Below are 8208 nucleotides of genomic sequence, written 5' to 3' on the forward strand. Positions count from 1 at the left end.
AATATTATTTGACATGTTTCTTTGGAATGCTGTTCATGCTGACCCGTACTTGTCAAACTACCCATGAAGGGACAACTTTATGCACAAAAAAACACATTTGTAAAACATGGTCCTAAGTTGCTTAATAAAAAAAACTAACCCCCTAATAATTCCAAGGTGTTCCTCTAAATAAGTGTTAGAGTGTGGATTCCTGCCTGTTGAGCAGGCTACTCGGTGGTCCTGGCTACCAGTGTTCTCCAGTGGCAAACTAATCCCCTGGGAAAATCGATGTCTTGAGAGGTACATGTTGGTTATATCCAACTCTTAGAAATGTGACCATTTGCAGGGAAGCAAACACATGCTTGTGAATTGATGAGTCTAATCAAAATTCAGTGAGTAATTTAGATATATTTTAAAAAGCAATGACATATAAAGTTGACTAAAAACAGCACTGTCATCAAAACACAAACATAACAGCCACCCTCACAATCTGACTGATTGGAAAATAAACTCCAACTTTTTAATGACTTCGTTCAGTTTTATGAAGAACCCCTTCGTTTTACCTATTGTGACATATGGCAAGTGCGTAGAAGTCCATCTCTGAAACTGAATTGGACAGGATCTAACAGACTTATTTCTGAAAGGGTATAACTGTGTTTCTTTACTGTTAATAAAAGTGATTGAAACAGTTTTGGAGTTTTGAGAAGTCCATGAATGTGTTTCCGTTTCATTTGTAGTTTCTGTGTGAACCCCAGGCTCATTACAGCGTCTTGTGAGAGCATCTTCCTCAGATCCCTAGTAAGGAGGTCTAAGATGCTAATCTGCTCTCTCACTCATGCAGAAAAATTGCTGACCCATCTTTCTGTACCTCCGCACTTTCGATTCTCACTTGGAATTGTATCCATCTGTCCCTTTGGTAATAATTATATTTAAAGTTTGTCTCCTATATGAACTTTTACTCTTGTTAATCACCTTGGCTGCACTGCTACTTTTAATTCTCATTTTTTGGTGTTATTCTGGGAATTACCGTAATTTCCATGAGGTAGAGCACAGCCTTGAAAGTGTTTTTAGATAGTACTTTGGTATGCAAACTTTTTTTTTTTTTGACACAGTGTTCACACTTTCTAAGCTAATAAAAAAAGCATTTATATAGTTGGGCAACCGTGAGTGTGTTTCTCGAAACAATAGGGGAGGATATCTGAAGTCAGAATGTGTTGGGAGTCTATCCGTGTACTCACCACAATTTCAAAGTTTGATCATAGAGAACAAAGCGGTTGACTGACCAACAGGCTTGTAAACCATTATAGTATTTGCATTAGTTTCTGCTTGGAAACTGTTGATAGAGGCTATTGGTCTGGGAAGAAATAATGTTTAATGTGGATTCAACATTAAAACAAAAAGTAATTTTTTATAAATCATTTTCAAGCTGCAGAAATACCTCAAAATCTTGCTCTTCCTTTTTTTTTTCCCCTTCAATTCATCAAATCACATAGCTATCACACACCGACCATGTTCTGTGTAATTTGCCAAGTACTGGAGATTTGGTGATGGATTTAAAAAAAGGCACTAACTTACCCTGTGTCATTAAAAGTATTTTAGAAAATCTTATCGGAAAAAGGGATCGAAAATAATCTCTGAGTTCCATACTTACCATGAAATTAGAAGCCTAAAAATGCATTTTTAAAGACGATTTATTGGAAAGTGAGCTACATTATAGAAAGCAATCATTGGGATGTAACAATTTATATCAGAAATGATACACCCATTAAAGAATAGCGTTCTGACAGATGTAAAATGGTATCAGAAATTTAATAATAATAATACACTAAGAATTATATAAAACAAAGGAAAATGCTGAATCAAATTCTTCTTGAATAAGAGACGAGGTCAGCGATTGGTCGTTCCTTTGTCTCCCTTCCCTAGCAATAGAAATCATTCTCCATTCTGTTGATATTTGTAAGGATGACTTGAAACATCATAGACTGATGACGCGTACAGCTAGTGTTCGCCACTCTTCCTCTTTTCCTTTCCCTTAGATTTTCTTATTTGGCCCCAAACAAGTGGTTTGTCATTGATACTTTCCTTTTATTCATTGTCATTACAATAGTGGTATTAAGGGTAATATTGCTTAAATGATACCATACCTTTATTACCCTTGTTCTTTTCTCCAAGCAACTCTTGAAACCATTAGTTACCTGATGGAAGAGCTGAACACCATCCCTATGGAAAAAGTGATTCCAAAGTCTTGGCTCCACCAGCTGCTCCCTACACACAGAATTTCTGACTACAATACACATGAAGAGATAAGAATATTAACATATTTGGGGGGCCTGGGTGGCTCAGTCAGTTAAGCATCTGCCTTTGGCTTGGGTCATGATCTCAGGGTCCTGGAATTGACTCCTCAGCAGGGAGTCTGCTGCTCCTTTCCCTGTCCTTCCCCCGCCCCAACCCTGCATATGCTTGCTCACTCTCTCTCTCTCTCAAATAAAATCTGAAAAAAAAAAAATTAACATGTTTAATCAAAGGCATGCATTTTTCAACCTAAAATACTCAGTGCAAGTTAGCTTGGAGAGAATAACATTTTTATACACACACACACACACACACACACACACTGCCAAAATGTACTGTGACTCCTATCTTGGGGCCTTAGAGACTGTCATTTATGTCAGTATAATTAAATCTTCAAATCATGGGGGAGGGGTGTCATTATGGTAGGTCCTGGCTGTGTGAGGCTAAGCTTCTGTAAGTTACAGAATAACAAAATAGAAGTAATACAGAATAGGACCATGGAACCATGATTTTGTCTCATTCTGGTCTGACAAATAAAATGGTTTCTCTTGGAAAATAGTGGGGACAAAAATCTAATTTCGATGTGGGCCATAATATTTTAGATGTATTGTTCTACAGAAAAGCAATACTAGCTAGATAAATTAGCATCATGATTTGATTTGAGTCTCTCCCTGTTTTCATTTGTGTTTCTGGAATGGGGATGGCTCCATCTGATATTTTCGTTGCGGGGGGAAATTAGCTTTTTCTTCTCAGGCCTCTTTTATAGTCCTGGGGAGGAGGACATTTCACTTCCCTAAGCACCAAGTTTCAAGTGAGTACTGCAAAGTATACACTATAAAATATGCAGTGACTTAATTGATTAGTGAGGTGGTCTTTTCTATTCCTTTGCCAAAGTAAGCTCAGAATGAATCTTATGTAACATAATGCATCAACAGCTCTATCCCATAACAACAAACCCAAACCTTTGTAACTTAGAAAGATGGTGTGAGAGAGTGTTTGTCTCTTACATTTTATCATCCATCTTTTCATCTTTATTAGCTGATGCTGCAGAGTACAGTTAAGTGGAAAGTACAGGGGCGCCTGGGTAGTGCAGTGGTTAAGCAACTGCCTTCGGCTCAGGGCGTGATCCCAGCGTTCTGGGTTCGAGCCCCACGTCAGGCTCCTCCGCTATGAGCCTGCTTCTTCCTCTCCCACTCCCCCTGCTTGTGTTCCCTCTCTCGCTGGCTGTCTCTCTCTCTGTCAAATAAATAAATAAAATCTTTAAAAAAAAAATTAAAAAAAAAATAAGTGGAAAGTACAGATTACCCACGGATCTCACTGAAGTTAATGAGTTTAATCTACTTTCTGTCAAGCTTGAATCAAGTTGTTAATTAGGAGGCAAATTGGCCAATTTAATTTCCCCCTTTTTCTCCCCCCCCCATTTTCTGCTCTCTGGAATATAAATAATCAAGGATTAGGCAAAAGCTCAAGAAGAAAAAAAAGGAAAGGGGCTTGAATATTTCAGAGACTATAATCTAAGATGTTGAATGAGCAAAAAGTAAATTATCTTCCTAATTTTTTCAGTGACTATCAAATTTCTCATAAAGACATAGCCCTCTTCAGAGGGATACAACAAAATCAAAGCTAAAAATCAGGGGAGTTTAGCGCTAATTTTCCAGAAATTAATTTTCTTTTCATCTTCCATATAGGGACATATTAGATGCTTTACTTTTAGGTTAAATATATTTTTGTGATTTCCCACTTACTCTGTTCCAAATAGTTACAATGTGTAGGTCTGGGGAGCTAATTGCCTTTCTTGATTCCCTTTCAGATTTTCAAACAATGTTTACAATCAGTCACGTTTTTTTTTTTTTTTTTGGCTGTCACTTGTTTGTTCTCCTTCTTTGCTTTGAATGCCCCTTCCTTAGATGTCGCAGCCAAGAGCTGCGTCATATTGACACCAACTTAACTCTCACGAATGCGAGCCGGTTTTCCAACCCATTAGTGCCCTCCGCCATTCAAGTGTTGGGCCGCTGGAAATGAAGAAGCAGAACTTCGGTTTACATATGTTGACATGAACAACTCAGTTGCACCCGTTATGAGAGTAACTGCTTAGCTCATGATGAGTGAATAGGTCATCCGACAAGAAACAGAAAACACAGAAATAGGCCCTCTTTGGGAGCAGGGTAGCAAGGTGCTGACAGCTTAATGAATGACTTGTCTGTTATGACAGTGGGACACCTTGCAATGCCAAGTGCAAATATTTGAAAGAATATGCAATGCAGGAAATGTATATATTTCTATATATAGGACACTTAGATTGCCTGTATCGCTAACAGATGGGCAGAGTTTGAGAAATCTTATTTTATAATGTGCAACATCACCCTTGTCAGATACACTTGGAGATGTAAGGGTAAACGGAGCATGACGCTCAGAATAAAATGGGAATTCCACTGTACGTACTTTGGGATGGGGAGCCTTAGGGATAGATGAGATCAACACAGAATATTGCCCATATTTTTTACAGCTCCAACTCTGATCTCATTTTTAATTTATTCGTATACAGCTCTAGGCACCATGTGAGATGAAATGGGTGAGGAGATCATTTTGAGAGATGCCTTTAGATAAAATTAAATAGTGAAAGCATGACTAAGGAGCCAATTGATCAGAGTAATAGGAGGTTCACTTCCTCTTTCTGATTGGGAGATTGCCTACATCAATGCGGAAGAGCAACAAAATACCTGAGCTTGTAAAAAAGTGGCATTATTGTTAAACGGACTCGTATTACAGTTATAAGTCAGATAATGTTTAATTAAATCAGCGTAGGTAGGTGACCGACTGATAGGTCTTCAAATAGATCCCGAGACACTCACCCCTACTTGCATGCATTCTTGTAAATACTTTGGTACCCATAAGAAATACTCGTGGAGACAAGGAATTAGACTCACCAACTGCAGAGATGAATGGCCATTTTAGAATCTGATGGGCTGCAAGCGTACCCATGTAGACTGGCACGTGTGATATTTTCTACTAAAGACGTAAAGTGGGGGATGGGCAACATGGATGCACCTGAAACCTGTAGATATCCACACTGCTGAAATTTCATTAATGCTAACTCATTAGCCAGATTAAGCCATAGAGAAGTCTCCCTCTTGGCTCCTCATTATATGCATTCCCATTCATTATTCATCAGTTTTACTGGCAAATGGCTCCGTACCAGGTGCTTTGCTGAATGTTCTAGTTAGTGGCATACTGCTTTCAGAAATGTACTGTATCAAAGCCCTAAAAGCAAATGTACAGATTGCTGTTCTTAGCCTTCCATTCATTCTCTGGCAACTCTCCCAGCAACATTGGCTTCTCAGAGCCTTGCTAAGACGGCGTTTCTTCCTAGCCACAAAACAATTCTGTAGGAATAAAAGGCCCAAGCCAATAGGAACTCACATGAAGCTGGCAAAATATAGGTCCCTACAGCTGGTTAGACTGCTTTGTCTGTGTAACCAGGTCTCAGTATCTGGTGCAAACTACTTGGCTGAGGCAGCCGAGTAATCTATCTGGCTTTCAAATCATCAGAGCACCATCATCTGGCCTAATGAATTGAACCAATTAGATAAGGGATCTCAGTGCTATTGAAACATGGCTATTATAACTGGCTGCAGAGTAACATGTCCCTATAGTGCAGGCTAAGTGGTCTGCTAAACGTTTATTTCTCTTAGTCTGTTCCACAATATTTTTTGATCTATGACTCAGCTGTTTACAAAGCTGAATATATAATTAAGCACATAAAAGTTGTATGTGAAAAATTTGCCTCTGTGCTTTCTCACTATCTTCAATCCTCCTCTTTCCGCAGAAACAGCTCTACCACTGCCCTACTTACATTCTCCCCACTGGAGCCATTCTGGATGCCTCACTCATCTGTCTACCCTTGTGACTTTACCTGATGAGTCTCTGAACACTGCTAGTTACGTACAACTATTGCCCCCTAAAATACGCCCCTCATTTCCATTCTATCTGCTTTCATTCCAGGTCAGGTCTTCATAATCGGTCAGTTATCAACATTATATGTGGTAGCTTCGTTGAACCATGTCTCGACACCCTAGTTGGAGAAAAATGTGTTAGAAGTCTCTTTCCTTTTGCAATTAAGCCAGATGAGGACGTAAGCCATATAAATGTAAACTCTATGACAGGTGAGGGGTATGATGGCTCTTCCCTTGAGGGAAGTCTGTTGACTCTTAAGATATGGCAGCAGCTGGGGTGCTAGAAACGGAGGTGAGCTGTGGAGGTATGTTAGAGACACCAAGAAACAGATCCCCCTGCTCAGTGTCCTCGTCTAGTAATAGTGGCTTGTCTTTGGAAACTCGAGAAAAACTTAAGTCTTTCAGCCCAAAAGGAAAAAAATTAAAAAGTATACGAACGAGGTCAAGTGACAGGCAATACATTTTGTAACACTTAANNCAGGGAAAGAGCTAATTTTCTTAGAGTAAAATACTCCACCAAGTCAGTCAGGGAAACCAAACATTCCAGTGGGAATATTGTCAAGGGACAGGAACAGATAGCTCCTAGTGGTTTAAAGAGAAATTAAATTTAAATATGAAAGGGTCAAAATTAAAAATGAAACTATATATTTTTAAATAATTAGGTTAATTAAGACCAGAAAGTGTAAGATCAAAGAGAACGTGGAGAACTGCACTCACATACACGGACAGAGAGAATATAGACCCTTACCCAGTACAATTTGCCAAAAGTTATCAAATTCTACATAAGCATATCCTGACAAAGAATTGCATTCTTACAGTCTTGGTTATAGATTAGATATGTGCAGATACGTAGGCACAAGAAGGCATCTATGTCGTTGCTTATGAAGGTGAAGGACCCAGAAACGACGTTTAAGCGCAGGAAGAGGGGCTTAGTGAACAAGTACTGGTGGTTCCATCCAGCTGACTAATAGGGAACTACGTCTGGCAGAAAAGAATGAGGAAGGTCTGTATGTATCCATACGGACCAACTTCCAAGACAAAGTGAGAATGCAGAGTGAAAAGAGAATGTGTGCAAAAGCCAACTTGTGTGAAAGAAGAAGGCTATACACATGTTGGCATACACCTATATTATCTGTAGATTTTTACATAAAAATCTTTGTCGTAGTGATTGTGTCTAAGATAGGGAAATAAGAGACTGAGAGTCATTGGCAGACAGGAAACATGATTTGCACTGAATACTTGTTCTCTTAAGGTTTTTCAATTTTGCATAAATTAATCTTTTAAAAATAAAAAATACGTATGTTACGTATATGTATTTATTTATGGGTGATATATTATGCATAATATATACTCATTATATATAAGTGTGCATATCACATAAATAAAGTATATACATGGTACACACACACAACTATCTGGAATAATTCATCTAGGGACTAGGAAGAAAAAAATCTGATTAGAAAAAAGTACCAGAAGACGGTGATGACTAACATTGGCTAATTTGCTACTCCTTCAAATCCAGTCAGTTGGAAATTTCATTTAAAAACAAAGCAGTCTCTAATAGATAGAAATTTACGCTAGAGGAGATGATCGGTTTCCTTGGTGAGAGAGAAACTTCTGTGCTTGATATATCCTGCCTCATTTCTGAAAACCCTGAGGTGAAGAGGTAAGCGAGGTTTTGATTCTTTTGTTGGTTTTTTTTTTTTTTGGTATTGATTTTGCTGCATTTCTTCCCTCCAGCTCTTCTCCTATTCCGAAGGAAGATGTGTCCACTAATCTACTTCTCTTCTGTCGGTTTCCTGCTTTGATTCAGTGAGCAGCTCAATATTGCTTCATATAAAAAGGGGTCAGATAGAACTGCAAAAGAGAGGGGCCACCCTTCCTAACTACCACTGTCATTTTGTGGCGGCTGCATCCATCAGATGGCTAGCCTGAGTCAAGTCAGCACGTTGCCCCTAGAACATGGTTCCTCATTAGTATAAAA

Source organism: Ursus maritimus, unplaced genomic scaffold (assembly GCF_017311325.1).
Source record: "Ursus maritimus isolate PB19 unplaced genomic scaffold, ASM1731132v1 scaffold_24, whole genome shotgun sequence".
Classification (NCBI taxonomy): domain Eukaryota; kingdom Metazoa; phylum Chordata; class Mammalia; order Carnivora; family Ursidae; genus Ursus; species Ursus maritimus.